Consider the following 23,790-nt stretch of genomic DNA (forward strand, 5'->3'; position numbering starts at 1 on the left):
CACCACCTGCCCAGGTTAAACATACTTCCTTGAATTAGAGTATCTGGGAGTAATTTCTCTTTATTACGGACATTTTCAAACACATAGAAAAAGAGTCATGAATATAATGAGAACACTTCTACCTGTCACTTAAGATTCAACAGTTCTTGCCATTTTGCCATATTTGTTTCATACTTTTTTACTGAAGTATTGGAAAGTAAATTACAGGTGTCATGACATCTCACACCAAAATACTCACACATATATCATTATCGGGGATCCTTCCTTACGTGTGAAAGGCTGCGTGTATCACTGTGCTCTCAGAAGATGTCAGGGTGCTCTGGTAAGCTCGGTTGTTCCTCAACTGTCTGAATCCTGTTGTCACACCTAGAAGTTAATCAGGACAGGGGCCCTGGGTGGCTCCGTTGGTTAAGCATCCGATTCGTGGTTTCGGATCAGGTCATGATTTCATGGCTTGTGAGTTCGAGCCCCATGCCAGGCTCTGTGCTGGCAGCTTGGAGCCTGCTTGAAATTCTCTGTCTCCCTCTCTCTCCACCCCTCTCCAACTCATGTTCTCTCTCTCTCCCTCTCAAAAGTAAATAAATATTCTAAAAAAGAAGTTAATCAGGACATCGCTCACACACTCATGAAGAGAAAGTTTTGGGTGGAACCCAAGGAAGGTCTTAGCTGTATTCAAATCGTTCCTGATTGATCTGGAAAGAGGAAGCAGCACATTAACTAAATCCTCAAAAGACACAAAGTGGGAAAGTGTTATAAGCACTAAGTGATGCCAGAGAGAAAATGCAAAGCACTTGGGGGAGGTAGAAATTTACCTGAGCAATGCGTGTTCTTATTTTTGAAATAAAAATTGTTTAAAGCATTAATAGTTACAGAAAGACTGGGCACAGTATTACTTGGGACAGGTAAAACACTGTATCTGCAGATTCATTTAATCGTATAAAAGACAACTGTAGTTATTGCCCTCACCCTGTGAGAAACATGGCGCTAGACTGGGTGTGGGTGCGGGGTGGGAGTGGGGTAAGCTGCTGAGATGTACAGACAGGTCCTCCCCCTCCACTGGGGCATAACTGAACTGGAAGCGTGTCAACTCCTGAGAGAACGTCTGGGAAGCTTGGTTGAGAAGCGTTGGCTCACTTATGTGGGGTAAGATATCATTTTCAATAGGCAAAGAGTAAAAGAAGCAGATATCATTCCATTTGCTCTGTGCTGGGGTCAGGGCAGGCTACCTGCAGACGTTCTGAGCAAGAGGGTGGGCAAGGTGGTTGGGTAGTTTGCTTGCAAAATTCTGCCGGCTCGGTGATTCCGTCAAACAAAAGGGAAGCAGGCAAAATGAGTGACAGTAGGTTCCAGAATGTTCAGCCTGTCTCAGTAAGTGAAATACGTTTCCAATTCAAAACAGCCTACATGGTGGCAATGACTGGAAACTAAGGCCTGATACCCAGTCTGTGGCTGGTGGACCAAACTGAGCACCCATCTGGCTTTCCACACATTGGGAGGAAAAGGTTCCTCATCCATAGCCCCAGTGCATATCTACATTTCTTTTGACTTATGAAACACCCCACCACACCACCGCTTCCCCCATGGGGTTCATAAGAACAAGCACCACCTTCTTCCGTCCTGACGTTGCTGCCATAAGGAATGCAAGTCTATGTTGACTGACTCGGCAATGAAAATTGTTTTCATCCTCCTGAGAGGAGGAACATGTTTTCTTCCCAGAGCGCCCCCTCTTTGGAAGAACACAGTCTTTCCTGAGCTCCCTCCTCCAGCCTAACCCCTGGCCCTGAAGCCCAGGATCCGCTGATGGGCGAGAAAACACATGAGCTCACTGGAGCTTATATAAGAGCTCTTGGCAGGCCTTCCCGGGAGCATGCTCACATTTGCCTTGTCTAGGCAATGTGAGTTTTCTTTTCTCTATCTCCCCAGAACAGAGAGGGCTATGTGTACTCCTGTTCATTAGTAGTTTTGTAGCAGGGAGGAGGAAACACAGCATTCCTTCCTATAGCCCAGTGATTCAAATTGGCACAGTTTTCCTGAGGGGGAGAAATAGTATCTAAAAGAACTCACCTGTTTGTGTTGAGCCCCTTGTCTTAGTTCTTTTCCATAAGGAGGCCGTATGGCCTCCGTCCCTGCGGTGGAGCCATGAGAGCAATAAGGGCCGAAGCCTCCTCGACATCTCTGAGGACTACAGCTCAGGTGTCCCTTCTGAGATGTTTGTGAGCAGGGTCTAGAGCAGAGAGAGACAGAATGGATGGAAACTCCTGTCTTCCCTCAAAGGTAAAAATAAAACATTTATGCAGATCTTTCAGGTGTTCTCATTGGCAGGAAATTGATCCTGCCTCCAGAGGACTTGGCGAAAACTCCTATCCTTCCCCAGACTTCATTTGCTTGATGGAGGAAAGAAACTTTGGGGAAACGTTTGGGAACTGCATTCTGGAAACTCAAAGAGAAGCCAGGAGAGAGAGAGAGAGAAAGTAAAGGAAGGTCATGAGTCCAACCAACAAATTCAGTGGGTGTTTTACATGGCTCCCAAGAGGAGAAAGGATTTGGTTCTTCTTTTGCGGCTGAGGGAAGAAAAGGAGAGGGAGGAGCCAGGGGGCCCTTGGCCATGATGGGCTCCACTGTGCCTCCCCAGTGGCTCCAGGCCTGGACAGCTCAGGGAAGTGCCAGACAACACGGGGAGCTCAGCCTGTGCCTTCTCATTCTCCTTCCAAATCTTCAAGGCTATGACCAACCCCAGGATGCTTCCTGCCCACAGGCAGGTGGGGAGATGTGCTCTCCTCTCCCTGCTCAGCATTATTCTACTCCTCTCCTGGGGCCAGCACCCCTTCCTACCTGACACCAAGGAGCAGGAGGGACTTGAGCGAGTGTCAGACTATGTCTCCGTTTTCCCACCCGTGGGTTGGGGCCAGAGAGGGCAGTTCATATATTTATTCATTTATTCACCCATAAATACTGTGTTATTAACCAATGTTGATTTGCCAGGCACTGTACCCTAACTTCTTAATGGTTTTCAACATGGCTGTCTTGCTTTTTCTCAGCCATTTCCCAGCACATGCTGCTTTTCCCAACCTGCACCCACCTGCAATGCCCACTTCTTCCACTTTTTCCTTTTTCTTTTATTCTCATGATGTTTCTCTTCCCTTTCCTCCTATGATTCTATTTTTAGAGCTTTCATACATAAAATCAGAGGATCATAGGGATCTTAAGGGGACATTTGCCCACTTTGTTATCTCCAGGCAAGTCTGTGCTGAAAAGGCCCAGGAAAGATCAGAGAACATCATCCCGAGCCCAATTTCAGAATGTATTCAAGTGTCTTACAGCTTCTCCACATCAAGAAATTATCTCCAATGCCTAACTGAAACCCCTCTCTTCAATACTACACTCCTTTTTCTTTTCCTTTTGGGTCATGTCTCAGGCCTAAAGCACCTTTGTGGGTATAGAACCACTGAGGAGTTTAATGCAAAACAGCATAGCCAAACATCCCAGACCAGAGGATATGAGCTTCAGTATGAAAACAATAGAACCAGGAACAAAGAAAGGACCAGAGACCATAGCAATTAAGTAGGTTTAGTTTCTGTGAAATCAACAAAAAGAGAATAAGAAAGAGCCCACAAGTATAACCCTACTGGAGTCGTGATTTCTCATCAACTACCTCCATTAACACAAAAAGTCCATTGAGCAGGGAGTTTTGGAGTCAGCCCCCTATTGTTGGAAAGGCTCTTCCTTCCATGTCATCAAGTTCAGCCTTGCACACAGAGTTGGTAGCTAACATAACACAATGTCAGTGCTCTGTCGATTGTAGTTGAATAACAAATGGTGGTCATTCAGCTCTGGCTCCAATGCCACTATATGCAGAATTCCTCTCCAGAGCCGTTTTTCCAGGCCTCTGGTTAGGAGGCAAGCCAGGTCTACACTTGGACAGGGCCTGATGCTCCAAATGTTGCCCTTTTTGATCTGCACACACCTGCCAAGATTGCTTGCAGCTGATAGAGGCAGTGTGGGTAGTGGGCCTAGCAGGTGGGTCGCCTGACGAGGAGGCAGATTTCAAAACCTGCACCATTTTCTTCCTTCCTTTCTTCTCCAGATGACAAGAGGCAAGAGATCCAACTAAAGAGAAGAAGGTCCTACAGCAAGTTGCTGACCCAGCTTATAGCACAGCTGCCCTCTTCCACAGAATGAGAAGAAGCAACCTTTTGTGCCTCTGTGTACCATCACCCTCAACGCTCGGTAGATACCTCAGAGAAAGTGATATTGTTAGCAAGTAATCATAATCCCAAAGAAGCCACTGCTAAGGTGCGGTTTCTGATGGATGCTTTTCTTTCTCTACAGAAAACAAGACCCTCCTGTCTTGGAAAAGTCTGGCAACTGTCCCACAGAGGCTACTGTGGAAGGGAGCCATTCCACATGCCAGGATGGTGTGAGGGATGAAGCCCTGCCTGGGAAACAAGCGCAACATGGGGAGTAGGCTACAGTCCTGTCTCAGCCACATGGCCTTGGGCATGTCCTTTAGCCTTCTGGGGCCTCTCTCTGTCTACCAAACAAGGGGGCTCTAAAGACTTTCCCTCTTCAATGATCTTGCCTTTACCTGGGGTAAATGCTGCGGCCAAAGGAGAGGGGGCAGGGTCCTTGTTCTTATGGGTCTCCCACCAGGCCCAAGGTTTCCCCCAGCCCTGCTACCCTGAAGGGCTACTCCTGGCCGCCTCAAGAATCTTCTCTTCCCTCTTAAGGATTTATCAGGCTCAGAAATCAGCAGATTTGGGGGACCAATATGAAAAAAACTCTATGAGGAAACTCTTTGATAAGCCCTCCACCTTTACACACACGTGCACACACACACATACACACACACACACATATACAAACACACATACTTGATCCCTGAAGTGTAAACATCTTCCCTTCTGTGTATCAGACCTATCTTCCCCTTTCTCATCGCCAGTATGTTGGGAGAAAACTCATTCCCACCAGTGGAAAAGTGCCACTTCCTCTTAGAGAACTTAGCTAAACCTCAGTGTTTGGGGGTGACCCTGGGCATAGGTTGAAGCAGAAGGTCCTAACGCACCTCAACCACGGCCCATAAATGCAGACTCTACCAGCCGAGACTGAGGCAGTAACTAGGTAACACAGTGCCGGGTCCAGATCCTTCACTCGTGGTCCATCCACCTCCACAGCCTCCTCCACCCATAGATATGCTGTTCGTAGTGGTGGCCGCCTGCTCGAGCCTGCCTGTCTGCCTGCATTGAGTGCCGTACATTGTTCTGTAATGTACCGTGTATATGTGTGTCCTCACTCTGTGGTTTACTACAAATAAAAGTGACAGCGGGTAGCTGACCTCTGACCTCTGGGTGGTTTCTTTTCAAGCCACCGCTTGAGAAATCTGGGTTGTCTGATCAGCCACAGAGCACTGGAGACAAGCATGCTCCTCTAGACTCCCGGGTAGCCTATTCACAGGTGCGCACTGCCAGGGGTTCCACTGATGTGCCGGGACTAGGAAGAATGGAAACTCTCTGTTACCACTTTCTTGGTGCTGGAGAAGGGGGAGAGGAAGCCAAAAGTCCTATTAAATAAGGCTTTACCAAACATTTCATGCACATCATTTCACTGCTATCTGAAAACTCCCCTCTGAAGTGATTAGCATTTTATTTTTTTTTTAATTTTTTTTTTCAACGTTTATTTATTTTGGGGACAGAGAGAGACAGAGCATGAACGGGGGAGGGGCAGAGAGAGAGAGGGAGACACAGAATCGAAAACAGGCTCCAGGCTCTGAGCCATCAGCCCAGAGCCCGACGCGGGGCTTGAACTCACAGACCGCGAGATCGTGACCTGGCTGAAGTCGGACGCTTAACCGACTGCGCCACCCAGGCGCCCCGATTAGCATTTTATAGATGAGGAAACAAAGGCTCAGAAACGGTGATTAACTTGCTCAACAAGCAACACAGTAAGTCACCCGGTTCTTGTCTCATATCCCATATATTCTTGCTCTTTCCTTTAAACTAGTATTTCTGCAGGGAGGGGGTGGGGCATGGACTACTTACTTCAGAAACACCCGAGGTCCAGATTCCTGGGCCCCTGTCAGACTTCCTAAATCCTGAGAGTAGGAGCCTCAAATCTGATCTTTTATAAGCTGGGTTGGTACATACATCCTTGCGGCCGCCGCACCGCACCCTGCTGGGAGAACAGGACCACTGGAAGGACAGAGACAAGCCAGGGCTTTGGAACAACTCAGAAACTGGAGGCTGTGGAAGAGCGCCGTGAGATAAAAGAGATCTGGAAGGGAAGCATGTCTGGAATGAAGCGAGGCCATGGGCTTCACATCAGAGGTGGCTGGCCCCTCGCCCCAGAATGTAGACCCCGAGAAGAGTCCTTCAGCCAGTCCCCGGGCTGAGCGGTCCCAAGCCAGGGGTTCAGACTCACACCCGGGTGGGGCTAGGCAAGGAGGTGTGGGCTCAACTCCGAAGCCTCTGGTAAAAGGCTACAAAGGAGCAGCCTCAGGAGGAGGCATGAGGGTGCATAGCCGCTGCTTGCTGCCGCTGCCTTCCTTGTCTGCCCCCACTGCCCTGCCCAGCCTGGCCTTCCCGGGGAGTCCCAGGATCTGAAGAGCCATTGTCTCCTTGCCTCTCCAGGTTCTTCCTGCCACAGTTGACCAACAATGTTCCCAAAGACCCAGAACCCATGCCCTGAAGTCTGTCTTCTCCACGTCCCTGCTGTCACCCTCAGGGCTGGGCAAGGACTCTGGCCACAGGGAGCCTAACCAAAATGTTACTCACTCCTACCCATCCCCTCCCCTTTCCACCTGGATCTGCCCGAGTTCTATTTTGTGCCTTAGAGTCTAGGTGGAGGTTTCTGAAATGACGGTTGGGATGTTTGAGGTGGGGCCCTGTGAGACAGATGCGTAATTGCTCCCGGGGGCAGGACGAAATACTGGAAATAGCTCCACAGCCGCTCAACTGGGGACATTCGGCTCCATTCTCACCCTCCCCACTGCGACACTAACTATGCGTGAAAAATATTTTCCCCAGGAGGATGGCTTTTCTGGAGTCAAGAAATCAAGGAAACCCCTCCTGTCCAGAATTTGATATAACCGAATCTGCAAAACATTTAGGTTATGAATCCGGAAAGTGGTTTATGATATACAACTCTTATAGTGAGAATTCTCTCCAATCTCTGTAGCTAGGGAAAGAATTGTGTAAACAAGGAAAATGCTGGTCCATTCAAGAACAAAGGCCCTTAGCATTTGTGTTTGCATTTTAAACAATAGCGAAGAATAAGCCACTTGCTGTCGCATTTACAAGATTTTCTAACACATGGGACTGTGTTTCCTCTCCTTCCTCCACTTCACAGGTTACTGTGTGCCTTTAACAGTAACAAAACTCCCTTTGTTTTTAAATGCTCTTTCCTCCTACCTTCCATTAAACCAGCCTATCAATTATTACAGAAACATTTCTGAATCTAAAATCCTAAAGGCATTCACAGAGGCAGCAGAAAGTCAAAGACAGCCAGAGTGGTGATGGAAGATCAGAAAACATCAGAGAGATTAGAAGGAAAAGTGGTGGTCTGGGAATTGGAGGGTTTGCAGACAGCCGGGAGTCTGACCTCTCAGCCAGAGCAAGACCCGCACCACAGCACCTGTCCTGCCCACAGCCACCTCTGCCTGAAGACTTCTTTGAAAGGCAGCCCACCATCTTCCCAGAGAGCCCCTTCAGGAGCAGTTCTCTGAGACTTGGATAGGTTCCTATTGCACCCGAAGTCTGCCTCCCATTGACTCCAATCCCATTGACTCCCTGGCTTGGCCACTGGCAATGCAAAATACATGTCACCTCTTCTGTGGGACGGCGTGTAGGTATCTGAGAACAGTAACCTAGTCCTAACTCTTTCTCTCCCCCCCACCCAGACTAAACATCCTCTAAATCCTTAAATCATCCCTTATATGTCATGACTGTCAGACCCTAAGCTATTCTTACAACTTTCTCTAGAACAACAACAGTTTGCCAAAGATCCCTCTTAAAATGTGATTCCCAGAGCTGAGCGCAGCGCCCCAGAAAAGGGCGGACAAGTGCAAAGCCACGTCCCTCGCTCTGGACTCCGCATTCGCTTTCTTTGGCAGCCGAATGGCTCTGCTAATTCATCCTGCTCTCACAGCTGACATCTCTCCCTTCCAGCGAATGCTAGTAACTACCATTGGGGTGGTGCTTCACAGATCACAAAGTCCCTTCAGAAACGCGGTCTCATTGACTCCTCACCACGGCCCAGGGAGGGTGATTGGAGATGAGGAAGCTAAGGTTTTTCCAAGGCCGCACGGCCAGGCCTCAAGCCCGGAGTTTGTGGTTCCAAATCCTCGCTCCTCCACACACACCCATGTTGTCTTTTCACTTGAACTCCTGTTAAGGCCAAGACAGCCTCCCTGGCTTCGTTTGCTAGTGTCTGTTCAAAATCTTTTTCTTTTTTCTGTTCCATTTTGTCTTGTCAGTGTGCACCCATCCTTGAGCCCTGTCTCGGTCTTTTTGACTCCTATTTCTGCCGCCCCGTATCATTAAAGGGGAGACACTGGGTCAGAGAGAGAAGACAGCAGAAGAGGATGAAGCACCGAACAAGGGGAGTCTCTGGGAGGAAGGAGCTGGAAAAGGAGCATCTCAGAGAAGAATGGGCAGCATGGTGTGGGTAAGGAAGGGGAGACTGGATTCCAGGCCCCACCCACCTTGGGGGCTCTGCTGCCCTAGGCAAACTGCTTAGTCTCTCTTAGCCCCACATCCGAGTGGGACTAGTCCGTTCCCAAGACTTTTCCCGGTTTCCTGAATCTAATGTAGGAAAAGACCTTCTTGTTAATCCAATGGGTCATCTTCTCTTTTAATCCAATGACTATATTGAACATCAGATTTCACTCTATATATTTCACATGGCTTTCTTTTGCTACAAGAAAGAGAAGCAAAGACGGCTGGGGGCCATGGTGTTAAGCAACATCTATTTCAGTTGATTGCCAGCCCTGGGGCTTGGGGGCGGGGGAGGGGAAGGAAGGATTACAACAGTTACTTCTCAAGATGCTGGACCCAGAGACTAAGAAATCCTCAAGGAGGCTGAGCCAGAAGCCCTACTGCTGTCACCAGACACCCTCTCCCTGTTGTTAGAGGACCAAGGGTCCCACCATGAACAGTGGCATTCCATGACACGAGAAGGGAGAGAACATGTTATGCATGTCTTGTGCACCTTCCTGGGGAGGTCACGTGGCAAATGTTCTCGGATCGTTGTGCTAAGATAAGAAATCTGATCCCATGTTTTTATTTTTCTGGAGCAAAGCTGTTCAATAGAAATATAACGTGAGCCACATAGGTAAGCTTAAATTTTCTAGCAGGCACGTAAAAAGAGTAAAAGGGAACAGGTGAAATGAACTGTACTAACTTACTTTATTTAATTCAGGATTTCCCACACATTATCATTTTAACACGTAATCGATATAAAAGTATTCATGACTTAATAATCAAGTACTCAAATACTTAAAGTAATTTTAAATAACATGAATAATTCAAATACTCTGAAATAGTTAATGAAATACTTAACATCATTTTTTTGTCCCAAGTCTTCAAAACCCAGTATTTATTTTATATGGCAGCACTAGCCTGGGGTGAGTGGCTGCCGTAGCAGACAGAGAAGTTCTAGGTGCTCCCACCAAATCTGGTGCTTCCCCATCACAGCCCTTCTCAGACTACGTTGTCATTTCCTGTTTCATGGTCTGCATTAGCCATCAGACTGGAGGTCTAGGAGGGCTGGGACTGTGGAGTTAACTAGCATGTTCCCAGCTCCCGGCTCCGTGTTGGACAACGGATAGCATAGATCCTTGATGAACATTTGACGAGGAAGGAAGGGATGGAAGTTCACATATGGAAGCAGTACAGGGAAGACCTTGGGTTTGAACCTACATATCTGACAATAAAACACATCATCGTTTCACTGTATCTTGCTTCCTCCTAACCTTCCGGAAGCATATGAGAAGAGCCCAATGTTAGTGCCAAACAGATTGGGATTCAAATGTCAGCGAGGTGACCAGTCATGGGGAGCTCACAGAGGTTTTGGAGTGATTTTGTGCTAGTTACCTTACCTCTCTTAGCCCTGACTTCCTCATCTAGAAGATGGGGATGATAATATTTACCTCAGAAGTACCTATGAAGATGATATGTATCTTGCAAACATTAGATCTTCTGTAAATGTTGGTTTGCTTTCCTTGCCTAATAAAATGGAAAGAAATCATTCTTATCTGGCCAAGTTTTAATCATGCAGCAGCTTTGTCCCTATCGAGAGAGGGAAAAGTAATGAAAAGCAAACCAAAATTTGAGAAAAGGAGCCAGCTCCTACCATCTGCCTCCTTGTTTGTTCTTTAAAAAGCTCCACAAAATGCAGATCTAGCCAGGGTAGCCCGTGAATTAGGAGGAAGCCAGCAATCCCCCTGCTTTTCCAGTCGGTAGATGGACTCCGCACCTTCTTCTGACCTTTGCCTCAGGGATTCCAGTCTTTACACCTCCTCAGCCCCAAGCCCAGTAGAATCTGCTTTTGCTATTTTGAGAGCTCGGGAGGCTGGAAGAGCTCTGAACCATGCCTAGTGCAGCTGCCCAGGTGGAGAAGGGGCCCAGTCAGCGCTCAGAGATTCAGTCCGGAGGACTGAGTCTTAGCTGGGGTTGATCTTCAGGGAAGGAACGGTTCCTTTAACCAAGATCCTCGCGTGAGCTCAGGAAGAGGGACATCTGGGGAAGAAAGCAAAACTGCCATTGTCTGGATCAAAAAGCAGTTATCAGAATTAAATACTCCCTTCTAGCTTACTTCTGACCGTTCACCCTCCCCTCACACATCCCTTCTAGAGTCTTCTCATCCCCAGGCCTTTTCTGGCACAGCTCCTCTGCCTGCTGGGCCCTCCCCACTCCCTGTCACCACCACCCAGCTCCTCCCCACCTTCCTTTAACAATAGGCCTTCCCTCTCTCAGTCCTACCACCGCCATAGAAATAAGTAGACTGCACACACACACACACACACACAACATACACATACATACACAGCAGCATCACACATGCATACATATCACCACCACTACCGCATACATATTCACACCCATACTCACACCCATATTCACCACCATCACTTAACACATACATATACACTGACTCCCTTGCACACATACACAGCACCCCCACACCACAAACACATGCATGTACACATACCCCCCACGCACACACAGAGGCACCTACACACCACACTAACTGTGTCACACACCTTCCACTGGTCCCCCCACCCTTATGCACCCCCAACACACAAACAGAATAAGTATCCACCTCAAAACATTGGCTCTCGTAAGTTCTGAAGACGTATCTCTTTCGCCTTGATTAGAGATACACATATACAAACATATCTCCCCTACTTGACTCTGAGACCCGTGAGGACAGAGTCTGTTTCTCTTTTTATTTCTGCAACCTGCACGGTCCTTGGTTCATGGTGGGGGCTCAATCATTATTTCCAAATGAATAAATGACTCAATTAATCAATCACTATGGGTCTATAGGGCCTCAATGAGGTGAGAGGGAGAACCACGGGTGTAGGCCCTGAGTCGGCCTGGCCCTGGGGGTTGGGGGTGCTGTCTTTTGTGGCTAGTCCTGCCTGATCCTGCTTCACTGCCTCGGTTTCATTCCAAGGGAAATATTTGTTCTGTGAGCAAATAAAATGTGAATATGTTCTAATCTGTTGCAAAGATACACAGAGCTGCCTTCAGCCTGATGCTTAGCTCTCTGAGGGCACTTCAAAGAACTGCAAAAATAAAATGTCCATGGTGGGGGCGGGAGGTGTAACTCTTTCCTTCCCAGAGAGATGGGCAAACGAAGACTGGATATTAAGATTCCCCTTGAACATTTCTAAATAAAACCTCCTCCTCCAGGGGCGCCTGGCTGTGTCTATCGGTAGAGCATGTGACTCCTGATCTTGGGGTTGTGAATTCAAGCGTCATGTTGGTGGTAGAGATTACTTAAAAATAAAATCTTAAGGGGCGCCTGGGTGGCTCAGTTGGTTGAGCGTCTGACTTTGGCTCAGGTCATGATTTCATGGTCGGTGAGTTCGAGCCCGTGTAGGGCTCTGTGCTGACAGCTCAGAGCCTGGAGCCTGTTTCAGATTCTGTGTCTCTCTCTTTCTCTCTCCTCCCCCGCTCATGCTCTGTCTCTCTCTTCTCAAAAACAAACAAACGTTAAAAAAAATTTTTTTTTAAATAAATAAAATCTTAAAACAAAAAAACCCTCCCATGGGCCTTAGGATCCCAGACATGCCAGGTCATCATAAGATTCTCTTCACCATCGTTCCAGAGATTAGGAAGAGCCAAACTTGAGAAAACACATCGATGCACACTCACACCAGAAAACTTTACTTGATTTCCATGGTTAATTAATGGAGAGTATACCTCCCAGAAACGTGTGTGCATTAAACCAGACTTCCTCCATCTCCCCGGCCTGCTGAAGCTAGCCTTCTGCCCACCCAAGCATCACACACACCATGGATCAGTGTGCCTACCTTTTAACAAACATGCAGAATGATTGAAGAAGTCAGGAAGAAAAACAATTCCTAGTGGCAGAAAATTAGGAAGAGATCTTTGTATTTTGTTTGTTTCCTACTAGGGAATTCTTAGAAGTTCAGAACCTTCCATAATAAGCTGTCATTGGATACAGTTGTTTCCGAATATGGCCTCAGGTTTGATTGCAGGGTTTTGAAGCATCTGACCCAGAAATGCAATGTTTCAGTGTTCCCTTAGCCCAGCCCTGTCCCTACTTACAGGCTGGGACAAAAAACAACAACAACAACACAGCGTCGAACTATCAGTTATGGAAACCCAGGGTACACAGATGAAACCATTTATTAAATGCCTGGAGAGGGATGGCTTAAGTCTCTGCAGCAGATTCTGAAAATATAACCCAGGACTCCCGGCTACATCGCCATGTTGTGTAAGTGTGAGTCTTCCAGGTTGAACTGGCCTGAGGTCAGGCACACCTTTCTACAATTCCAGTTCAAGAACAAGCCTCAGTCACTTCTTAGGGCACAGTCTTAGCTGCCATTTATAGGCCCTTAGCTGGTGTTTTAAGCCTCTCAACAAACTGCGGGTGCAAAATATTAGTGTCATCATCTGCTTCATTTCATAAGTGGAGAATGTAAGGCTCAGAGATGCCAAGCAACTTGCCCAAGGTAGCCCAGCTAGAGTCAGAATTCTGATTTGTTGACCCCAAAGCTGCTTCCCAGGGTACTGCTTCACCAAGCAAGCCAGCCTGCACAGAACTTCAGGAAGCCAATGTCTGCTTATTCCTACTAGTTTGTTATTCAAAGCAACTGCTATTCTCTACCTCATTAGATCCTCTATTTTTTAACGTGTAATTTTAAAAATTTAACACATGTAAAAGCAACACAATACTAACCCAATCAATTCAAAAGACTTTTTGAAAGCCTCTATGTTTCCTTTGAAAATGAGTTATCTTTTAGATTCCCCCATTACAGAGTGGAATTACAAGACCTCTCTGATGTGTTTACAACAGCCCTGTGCTTTGGGTATTCTTGCCTCTCCCGGGGGCCAGATGGATGCCCCTGGTGTCCCCTTCCTTCAGTCAGAAGCTGTCATTCACAGTGGGAAGTGGTCCTGGACCCCCAGGCAACAAGGTCTGGCTGGATCTCCAACAGTCATACCTATACTAAAATACACACACACACACACACACACACACACAGGGAGAGAGACAGAGAGAGAGAGAGAGAGAGAGAGAGAGAGATTGTCACGGTAGTGTTGTTTTTAACCTCAAAAATTTGGAAACAGCCTAATTTCCAACAGGAGGGAAACAAGTAAATGATGCTATAGCCATAAGAAGGCATACAAGGCAAACCTTAAAAATGGAGTTTATGAAGAGTGTTTAATGCCCTGGGACATGCCTCCAATATAATGTTAGGCAAAATGCAAAGTTATATATTAAAAAATACATCTCCATTATGTAAAACAGTGAAGAAAAAAGCCAGGGAAGAAATATGTTTAAATGTTAACAGTATTCATTTCTAGAATTATGGGTGCCTGTTAATTTTTAATCGTTTTTGTATTTTCCTAATTGTACACAATGAGCATATAATGATTTTACAATTTGAAATGGTTTTTAAACTTTTCCAAGACCAAATCCCCAATCTGGTGAATTAAAAAGATTGATTTAAAAATTAACAGAAACAAACAATTTGGGGGAAACTGTAAAAAAGTGAGACTATTAAATATCTTATTGGAATTAGGCCATAAATTTAAAAAATTTTTAAAGTATCATGAGAGAAATGCACGCCTGCCAGTTGAAAGAACAATTTCTACTTCCGATCCTACTCCCTTACAAGTAATAATGTACCAAATCTTTTAAAATAACAAATGTAACAGCCTTCGGAATTCTGTTCCTTGTCAACCCTGGACTTGAGCTCAAAATTGACCTCTACCATTCACGGTCAGGCTTGATGAAGGGCTCTTGGATGAAATTTCTGGTGTGTGAGGGGGAGGGAGTCAGGGAGGTAAGCATATATGAGCCTCCTCCCCAGCCTGGTGTGAGCTTAGTCACTTACTGGAGGAATTTAGAACCCTGTTCTCCCTCCACTGTGCAAGCTAGCAGAGGCAGAAAGCAGCAGCAGAAGGCCGTGCTGGGTTGATTCCAATCGTTCGGAGACACTCAGAGTGCCAGGAGCCCATAGCCAGTCTTCCCCATTCTTCTGGTAGACCTAGTCCTGTTCATTTGCACTTGGGAGGGTTCTGGGCCAGGACAAGGAGGCATCTAGAACGAATGCTTTTTTGGTCCTCCCTGTCCCCCATCTCTTCAGCAGGCCTCTGAGCTATTTTTCTCTCTCCTCTCTGCTCTGATGTACTACAAGCCACCCTTCACACCCATTCGATGTATCTTTTCCAAGTTTCTCCTTTTCACTTGTCACTCCTCTACTCCAGAACTTACCTTAGCTCCCTCTTGCTCAAGGAATCCGATCCACACTCCTCAGCTGTCCACTATACAGTCCCTACCCAACTCCCCCCAAACTGGCCCTCCTCTGCCCTACGTCCCCTCCATACTCCCCCCACCTCATTCTCCCTACCCCCACCCCAGCATCCAGCCCAGCTCTCCCCATCCTGCAGGCGACACTTCAGGGGAGCCTGAGAAGTCCCATCACTTGGAAAGAAATGTTCCTTCACTAAAATCGAATAATGGAGTCTTGTCCAAATTATGCTCAAAGATACAATTTTCTCAATGTTAAGTTTTTTCCCATCAACTTTTGTTAAACCTTTGGCACCAGCAGCTCTGCCTATCTCTAGTGAGAGCCGACAGACGGCAAAGCAAAAAAACAAGTCCCCGGTGAAAAATTGTGGAAAAGCCTCAGGAACAGCCCATCATGCACCTTCAGTAACTTGTTTATTTGACAGATATGTGCTCATGTTACGGTTTTATATGTACACAAAAAATAAATTCCCATTTTCTACAAATAAAATTGTTGGGGTTCATGTGGATAGAATTATGTACCACATGCTTTCGTGATTGCCTTTTTAGAAAAAATCATGGTATCCTTTGTATAAGAAACTTATGATTGCTGTGAGCCAGCACACCTGGGTGACTTTGCAAACCATTGCCTCAGGCACATTACACCCCTTCCCCACAACGTGTCACACATTCATGCATATTTGTGCCTGTATCATTCTATTCTCCCTGTGATCTCACACACCCCCTTCTCTGCCAAAGAATACTTCGGCATTCTTCAAGGTCCCATTCAAAGAACACATTCTCCCCGAAGGCATTCTGCCCTCTGTCTTAAGATCCAGCAGATCTCCTTTAGTCCCTTCAGAAATTGATGAGGAGAGAAACACTAGACATCAGAGAAAAGTAGTTACAAGGAAAACACTAGTGAAATCTACAAGAAAGGAAAATATTACATTGAGAAGCCAGATGTTAGAAACTCTGTCATTCCTCCCAGGAAATACTGCAAAGGTCAGTAGTGGTCATGAAAGGTTCACCTAGTGCCTGAATTTATACAGAGAAGAGAAGAGGGAGGCAATGTATCGAATCTGTCCCATTCTGCTAGATGCTTTTCGAACATTCTATTTACTCCTTCTTGCATTAGTATCCCTATTTTGCAATCATAAAACCGAGGCTCAGAGAGATTAAATTTGCTCAAATTCAGGGGCGCCTGGGTGGCGCAGTCGGTTAAGCGTCCGACTTCAGCCAGGTCACGATCTCACGGTCCGTGGGTTCGAGCCCCGCGTCGGGCTCTGGGCTGATGGCTCAGAGCCTGGAGCCTGTTTCCGATTCTGTGTCTCCCTCTCTCTCTCTGCCCCTCCCCCGTTCATGCTCTGTCTCTCTCTGTCCCAAAAATAAATAAAAAACTTCGGGAAAAAAAATTAAAAAAAAAAATTTGCTCAAATTCACCCACTCAGCAAGTGGCAGAGCCATGATGCAAAACCAGTGTCACTGCCCATGTCTACTAGGCCCTGGACACCTTCATGCTCAACCTCACTGAATAGTCCAACGACTCTGTGTGGCAAGTTATTATTCCCATTTTTCAGGTAGGAAACTAGTGTGCAGAGAAGTAAAGTGGCCTGCACCTAGAGTCATATATTTAATAGTGATGGGGCTGAGGTATGAAGTAGGACTTTGGCTCTGTATTCACTCTCTATTACCACACAAGGGAGTGCAAGTATAATTCAGTAACTGCAAGAGAAGGCAGTGAATCTGGGATGCAGGGAGACGTAGTCTAACCCACTGAAGATTTTTTAACAAAGAGTTTCTTGCAGACATGAGACTATAGAGCTATTGCCATATTACCATATGGATTACCTCGCTACCATTTACATTTGCAAGGTATACATGTAGTTGTAAATGAATGCTACCCTCACTCTTTCAGGAGTGTGTGGGTTGGAAAGGGTAAAATGCGGATCCCGTAATGAAAAATTACATCTCATTATTGAAGGCAGTTTAACACATAGGGAGGAAGAGGAAGACCATATTTAGCATTTATATTCTACTGTGGTTGAGACAACTCCGTCAGAACAGGCCCTGAGGTCAGTTTCCAGGTTCAAAATGAACATTCCTAAGTGGGAAGGTCCAGATGAAATCCAGATAAATATACAAAGCAATTAGGCATGCAGAAAAGAGCAACAGGAGTGAGGAAAGATTTCGAAGGCAGTTCAAGTCAAAGGGCATGTGAAATTCTCCCAACCTGGATGCTACCTGGTAAAAAAAAAAAAAAAAAAAAAAAAAAAAGTCCTTGAAGGTCAGGCAGAAATGCAGCTCTTTCTGGGCTGCTTAAAGGGGGCCCTCCAGGTGCAGAGGGGGGCCTCGTGCAGGGAGCTGGTGCATTTAGGAAGGCCAGGCAGACTAAGGAGAAAGGGAAAGTGGTTTCTCAGACGTGTTTAATGTTGCCAGCCCAGTGGATAAGGCCCTGCCTGCAGGGGAGGATGTAGGCTGAATGAGTCAATGAGGAAGCTGATCCCTTTTTTCTGAACAAGGCCTGGATTTCCAAAATGGAAATGGAAGATGCGGACATTTTAGCGCAGTATGAGTTCCCGTGGGTCCCCAAGGGCTGAGATGAGGCCGTAGGGTTTCACCAAGGTCCACGCCATCCCCAATCTGGCTGAAATGAAGCTCCATGTAGGGCACAGGTAGTGTTGCTAAGGAAATGAAGCACTTCCCTCAGCACACACCCTGAGCGAGTGCAGAAGCCAGGTTAGCGGCTCCTCATTCCTCTCCCACCACGTGGGCAAGGAGAAGCTGGGCGTGTCTGAAAACATATCCACAAAGAGAAGCTAGCCCAGCCACCCCCTTTCTCAAGCAAGAGTTTTGCCACGCAGTCGAAATCACTTGCTGCTCATTCGTTCATCCTTTGGTGACCATTTGCTGAGTGCAGGTGCTGTGTTTGGGGCTGGGTAATTCAGACAAGCATATGAGAGGGTCCCTATTAGAGGAGCTCGTCCCATGGACAATACAGACGCATGAGCAATGTGATATATACTTCAATTGAGAGCATCGCGAGGGATACGATGTTGGAGGCAATCTTTTTGTGTCTTTTGGCTGATTGTTTTTAAGCACCTAAGAGATGTATCCCATGATTCCAAAATGTGAATGATCACCCATGTAATGGTGGTGTAAGACCCGTGATGTCCTGTCCCCAAAATACCTATTTTACCTGGTCTCAGTCATATGTCCTGGCCCTAACATCCTGCAGTCTAGCCACGCATGAGCAGTGGCCAGTCCCTGAACCTGCCAGTTTCTGCCCAGCCTCCCTATGTTTGGGAGAGTTGGTCCTTTTGCCTGGAAGGCCTTTCCCTCCTTGCTCTGCCCAACAAAGTTCTAGTAATTAAGCATTCCAGCGCTGGCCCAAATGTCAGCTCTCTCGGGTGCCTTCCTTGACCCTAACAGGAAGTACTCACCGCTCCTTCATTTGTACTCCCAGAACCCATTCACGGGTCTTTGTTACGACACCTGTAAACGTCATACGATAGCTATTTGTTGTTGCGCCTTGCACCCACTTCCCACCAGACTGGGAGCTCTTCTCAGACAAACCTCACACTGAGGATCTCAGCCACTCAACAAATGTTTATAGAAGTAGAAATTAAAGTTACTGCTGCATAAACTCCCCTGTGTCTTATCTTAATAACAGCCCATTAAAAGTGATAGCCCAGCTTCATCCGACAGGAGGGATAGGCCATTCACCTTCCAAGGCCAGACACTCATCCACTTATTGCTGGGACGCTACAGTGCTAAGGGGGGGAGGGGCAGGGGGCAGAAATGTAGTGCAGTAAAATCCAATGTATGGGTTTTTTTAAGGCTATACTGCATATACTGTACTTAGATACTATTGTCTAAGCAATAGAGCATATCTAGAATAATACACAAGAAACTGTTAACAGTGCATGATTCTGCATAATGGGCACAGGCTGGGAGGTGACATAGGGGCTTCTGTTTTCCATTCTACACCTTTCTGTGATGTTGAGATCTTTGTCATGAGTCTGTCACTCATGTGACACTAAAATAAGACACTAACCTGAATCTTATGACTACATTTTAAATGCACCAATTCAATGGTTCATTTAGGTCAATGTTACCCCAAAACACACTCTAGGGTCTTACTAGAATGTTCATAGCAGTGTCATTAGTAATAGCAAAAACTAGAAATTGCCTAAAAGTCCATTAACAGTAAATTGGATGAGTCACCTTTAATATATTCATACAATGGGGTACTATACAGCAGAGAATGAATGACACACAATTCCACACGACAGCACGAATGTCTCTGCCAAATACAATGTTGAAGAAAAGAAGCCAGACATGGAAGAGTATGTACTATAGGATTCCATCTATATAAAGTACAAAAACAGGCAAGATTGATCTATGATAGTAGAAGCCAGAATGGTGGCTACCTTTGTGGGGAGGGGGGAGAGGGACTTAGGAGAATGGGGCATGAGGGGGTCTTTTGGGAGCAGGAAGCTGATAATGTTCTGTCTTATAATCCAGGTCTGCATGCACAGAGGCTCTTGCTTTGTAAAAATATGATTTGTGTACCTGCCTATCTAGATGTTACACTTCAGTAAAAAGTAAACAAACACACAAAATAGGTCACAATTGAGATGTCTGAGCAGTCCCTTACGCCAAGCTGACAATCTCTCTTAAGGGGCAGATGCCAACCTTCCGGCCTCCTAGATATTCAGCAACGGGACAAGGGAGACGGAGCCAAGCTGTGTTCCCTACAGCGCCTGCGTCCTGCCCCAAGTCAGAGCCCAAGGGGCAGGTGAGAGACGACTAGCAAGAATCACGGTGGAGGAGGGCCAGAAGAGGACACGGCTTGTTTTCAAACACTCTGTTTGGCTTCGCATGGCAATCAGGGGGAGGGCTGCCCCAGGGTGAAAGGGCAGGCTGATGCCCGATTGAAGCCAGGTGACCAAATCCACTGATGGGGCATCTCACCTGAGGGCTCCCTTACCAGCTGGCCATACTTGATCTTTCCTTTTGTCCAACTCAAAATAAATACAGCCCCCTCCACAGGCCTGACAGAGCTGAAGCAGAGGTGGGTGCTTAACAAACCAAGCCAAGAACTGAAAGAACCGCCCTCCTTACCACCCGCTCTCCAGCTGCCACGTTGAAGCAGGCCCATGAGAGAATCCACATTCCAGCCCCGCCAGCCTGCTCTTCCCCTGGGGCCAACGGGCGATGCCAAAGTGAGGCCTCGCAGAGCTTGAGGCGGGCAAGTTCTGAGTTAGCCTGCTACTCACACTTGGGGGGGCTAAACTGAGAATGTCACAGTGTTAACCCCTGGCCATATACAACTCCCCACTAACGCATACAAGGAAGCAAAAAGAGGCCTCTGACTGGTCAAAATAGACTTTGCCAAGTCTACACATTCAACTTCATCCACTTCCCCATTGGAGGGGCCCTTTAGCTCTCACTCAGAATCCATGGACTCTTTCTCTACGCCCAATTCTACCTCACGTGGTTTGCTGCTTTCCGAGCCCTTGGCGAGCAGAAGCAGAAAATTACGGTAGACGTGAAGGGCTGCTGGAGAAGCATGTTCTTGACATATTGAGAAGTTCTTATTGACAACCTAATGTGGAAAAGGAGTAAGGGAACTTTAAAGATAAGACACAGGATCCCCCCAAGCTGCAGCAGCCTGAGTCTCCTTCACGTGAGGACACGCAATCCTTCTTGGGCCTCAGAGGTAAAATTGGATGCCGTCATGTGACTGGTTCAATGAACAGGCATCTCTGTCCTGTATGGTCACACGGAAGGGCCCAGGAGGCTCGGGAAAGACAGTGTGCCGTGCATCGTGGGGATCCCACTGCAGAGCTCGACTCCTTTCTGAAGGCTGTGGGAAACCATAGGAAGTTTCCAAAGATCTCCACTCTACTGTTTGTGTGTGTGTGTGTGTGTGTGTGTGTGTGTGTGTTTTAAGTTTTGGGCTTAAGGGAGAAATCCCTCAGCCACCAGGAATCTAAATATGACATATGCGGGGTACCTGGGCAGCTCAGTCGTTTAAGTGTCGGACTATTCATTTCGGCTCAGGTCATGATCTCATGGTTCGGGAGTCTGAGCCCTGCATCAGACTCTGTGCTGACAGAGCAGAGCCTGACTGGGACTCTCTCTCTCTCTCTCTCTCTGCCCCTCTCCTGCTCTCTCTCTCTCTCTCAAAATAAATAAATAAAACTTTTTAAAAAATCATTAAATATGACATGTGCCCCTTGAGGGTAGATGCTTTATAAAATCTAAGAATTCAAGTTAGGAGGAGGAAGCAGGAGAGAGAATGTTCTCAAGCTTAGGAAATGAGCCAGGAGAAGACTAACGTTCCAGGAGGCCAGTTGGTCAGAGGCCTGGCTTGCTCCTTCATAACTATGAAAGCTCAGATATATTTTTTAACCTCTCACTTTGACCCTCAGTTTTCACAGCTGCAAATTGGGTATCGGTACTGCCTCTGAGGAGGGTCGGGAATATTAAATAAGATGACGTCTGTGAAGCATTTAGCGTAGAGCCTGGCATACAGGGGATGCGCCATGAAGGTAACTTCCATTCTCTTTCTAAAGTGGCCTTAATGGAGACCAAGTCTTGCTGACCCAGGATAATAATTCCCAGGTCACGTGGGGGTTACTGGAGCAAGTTCCCGAGGAAGCACAGGGACTTCCATGGGAGTGGCAAGGTGAAGGCAGGGTGAAGGAAATCAACAGAGGGAGATTGCAGGAACTTAGACCTCATGTTGACAAGTTTTGGAGCAAGGACTCTGTGTAAGTAAGATCCTCATCAGCTCCTGACTCCAACTCCAACTCTTACATCTTAGGCAAATTACCTAACCTCTCCGTGCCTCAGCTTCCCCATCTGTAAAATAGGGATAATAATGGTGTCTCCATCACAGGTTGGTAGAAGAATCAAGTGGGTCACTATAAGCCAATCCCCTAACGGGCCCGGCACAGCGAAGTGCTCCTTCAGTGCTGGCTGTGGTCATTCCCCTTCCTTCCCCGGGGCTGAGGCAGCCCAGTGGAGTGGGTAAGGGGGGGCTCCGGAGGGGCCCCCTTAGGTACCCTCTCCCTCTCGCCGTGTGCTGGCTCTGTGACCTGGAGTGATTTATGTAACCTTCCTGTACCGAAAATTCCTCATCTGTGAAAAGTGGAGGTGATAATAATAGGACCTCCCTCAGAGGACTGTTGTTGGGACTAAATGTGCTAACACATGTGAAGGGTTTGGAAAAGTGTCTGGCTCATATTAAGCACTCAGTAAATGTCAGCTGTTATTATTCCTTGGCTATAAGGAACCCTGTATGCAATATGGCCCCTATTTGCTTAAAGAGACATTGAATCTAAAACATTTTCTTTCCTCTCCTCTGTTTTGAGGGTATTTACTCCTGAATTTTAGAAAGGAAGATGTGCTAGCCAAAGGGAGTTAGTTCTTCGTCTCTCCCTTGAAGACGAAACAAACAAGCATTTCCTTACCTTTTTGACATTGTCCGCAAGTCCCTTCCTCCTACTAACACCACAATGGAAAAGGGCCCCAGGGACCATGTAGCCCACAAGGAGGCCTCTTCACGTGGCTACACTCACCACAACAGTTCTAACAGAGGAAGACGAAGCAGTTTCCCAGTGTGAGGGACAAAGAGCCGGACACAGACACATTTCCCACTGCCATTTTGGCAATCAGCTGGAGGCAGGATTGCCTGCCTTAAACTTTAACTTACTTTTGGAATTGTAGGGAAAACTTTAAAAGCTGTCCTCTAAGGGAAACAGAAATTTTCAGGCTTGGGGCAAGGGACTTCTTTTTCCATCCTTCCATGCTGTTTCCCTGAAGACAGACTGCAAATTGAAGAACAAGGCGAGAGTTGTCCTATTGTAATTAAGTGAGTTTTGCTACCACTGGAGGACAATAGCTATGTTGACACGAGATGAGCATTGCAGAGGCTGATTGCTCTTTTCGTTATCTTTTGCAGTCCCGTTACTCTCCTGGAGCAGAAGGAATGGTACATTAGAACACATGCTGAACCGAACTTCCAATACATAATGTTTTGAGGAGGAAAGACTCAATGTACTAGACAAAGAACTTCTAAATACTGACCCTTAATTCTTATAAAGCAAAGATAACCAGAGAAGATGGAGAGTGGGATGGGGATGGGAGCAGAGGACATAAGTCATCAAGAAGGAGAAGCAGAAGAAAAGAAGGAAGAGACATGAAGGAAAAACATCAGAAACACTAAACAAAAAGGAACGAACTCTGAGCCCAGGACTCAGCCTGATGAGATGGGTCATCATGAGTTATACCCTCACGGCTCACACGAGAGCCACGGTGCCTGGGCCCAGGGACCTCCCTGTCCAACACAAGCTCCAAATTCCAGAATCATAGACTCTTAGAGCTAGAACGCTCCTCTGAGTTCATCTCTCACCCCCAGGGCAGTGGTTCCTCTGCACTACCCCTAAATCTTTCCGTGTAACTTTGTCCTGTGGCAGGACACTCATTCATTACCAATGGGAGTGTTCCCTCACTGGGCCACTCTAAACATCCCAAATCCTTCCTAATGATCTAGCTTTATCATTTAGAAGACTAAAATCTGCTTCCCTGTGATATCAACCAGTTCCGTCCTCCACCATTTGGAGTTCAAATGATATTTCCTGGTGGTTTGCCAAGGTACAGGCTATTTCTCCCACATACAGACTCTGGGGCCTGCCTGCCTTAGTTCTCACCCAGGTTCAGCATCCTACAAGCTCTGTGGCCATTGGCAAGTGACTTAATCTCTCTGTGCCTCAGTTTCTCATCACAAGATGCAGA

General features: G+C 46.8%; 1 protein-coding gene across 11 annotated transcripts in view; it reads left to right on the forward strand.

The window, feature by feature from the left end:
* Window positions 1-5,331, forward strand: part of DGKG (diacylglycerol kinase gamma) — a 216,364-nt gene extending 211,033 nt beyond the window's left edge. For all 11 annotated transcript variants that reach the window (XR_006299407.1, XR_006299410.1, XR_006299411.1 and 8 more), the window contains 2 exons: window positions 4,085-4,227; window positions 4,330-5,331. The gene's annotated coding sequence lies outside the window, so the exon portion shown is untranslated. The remainder of the gene's footprint in view (window positions 1-4,084; window positions 4,228-4,329) is intronic.
* The last annotated feature ends 18,459 nt before the right edge of the window (window positions 5,332-23,790 follow it).

The sequence above is a fragment of the Prionailurus bengalensis genome, chromosome C2, assembly GCF_016509475.1.
Source record: "Prionailurus bengalensis isolate Pbe53 chromosome C2, Fcat_Pben_1.1_paternal_pri, whole genome shotgun sequence".
In the NCBI taxonomy this organism is placed as follows: Eukaryota; Metazoa; Chordata; class Mammalia; order Carnivora; family Felidae; genus Prionailurus; species Prionailurus bengalensis.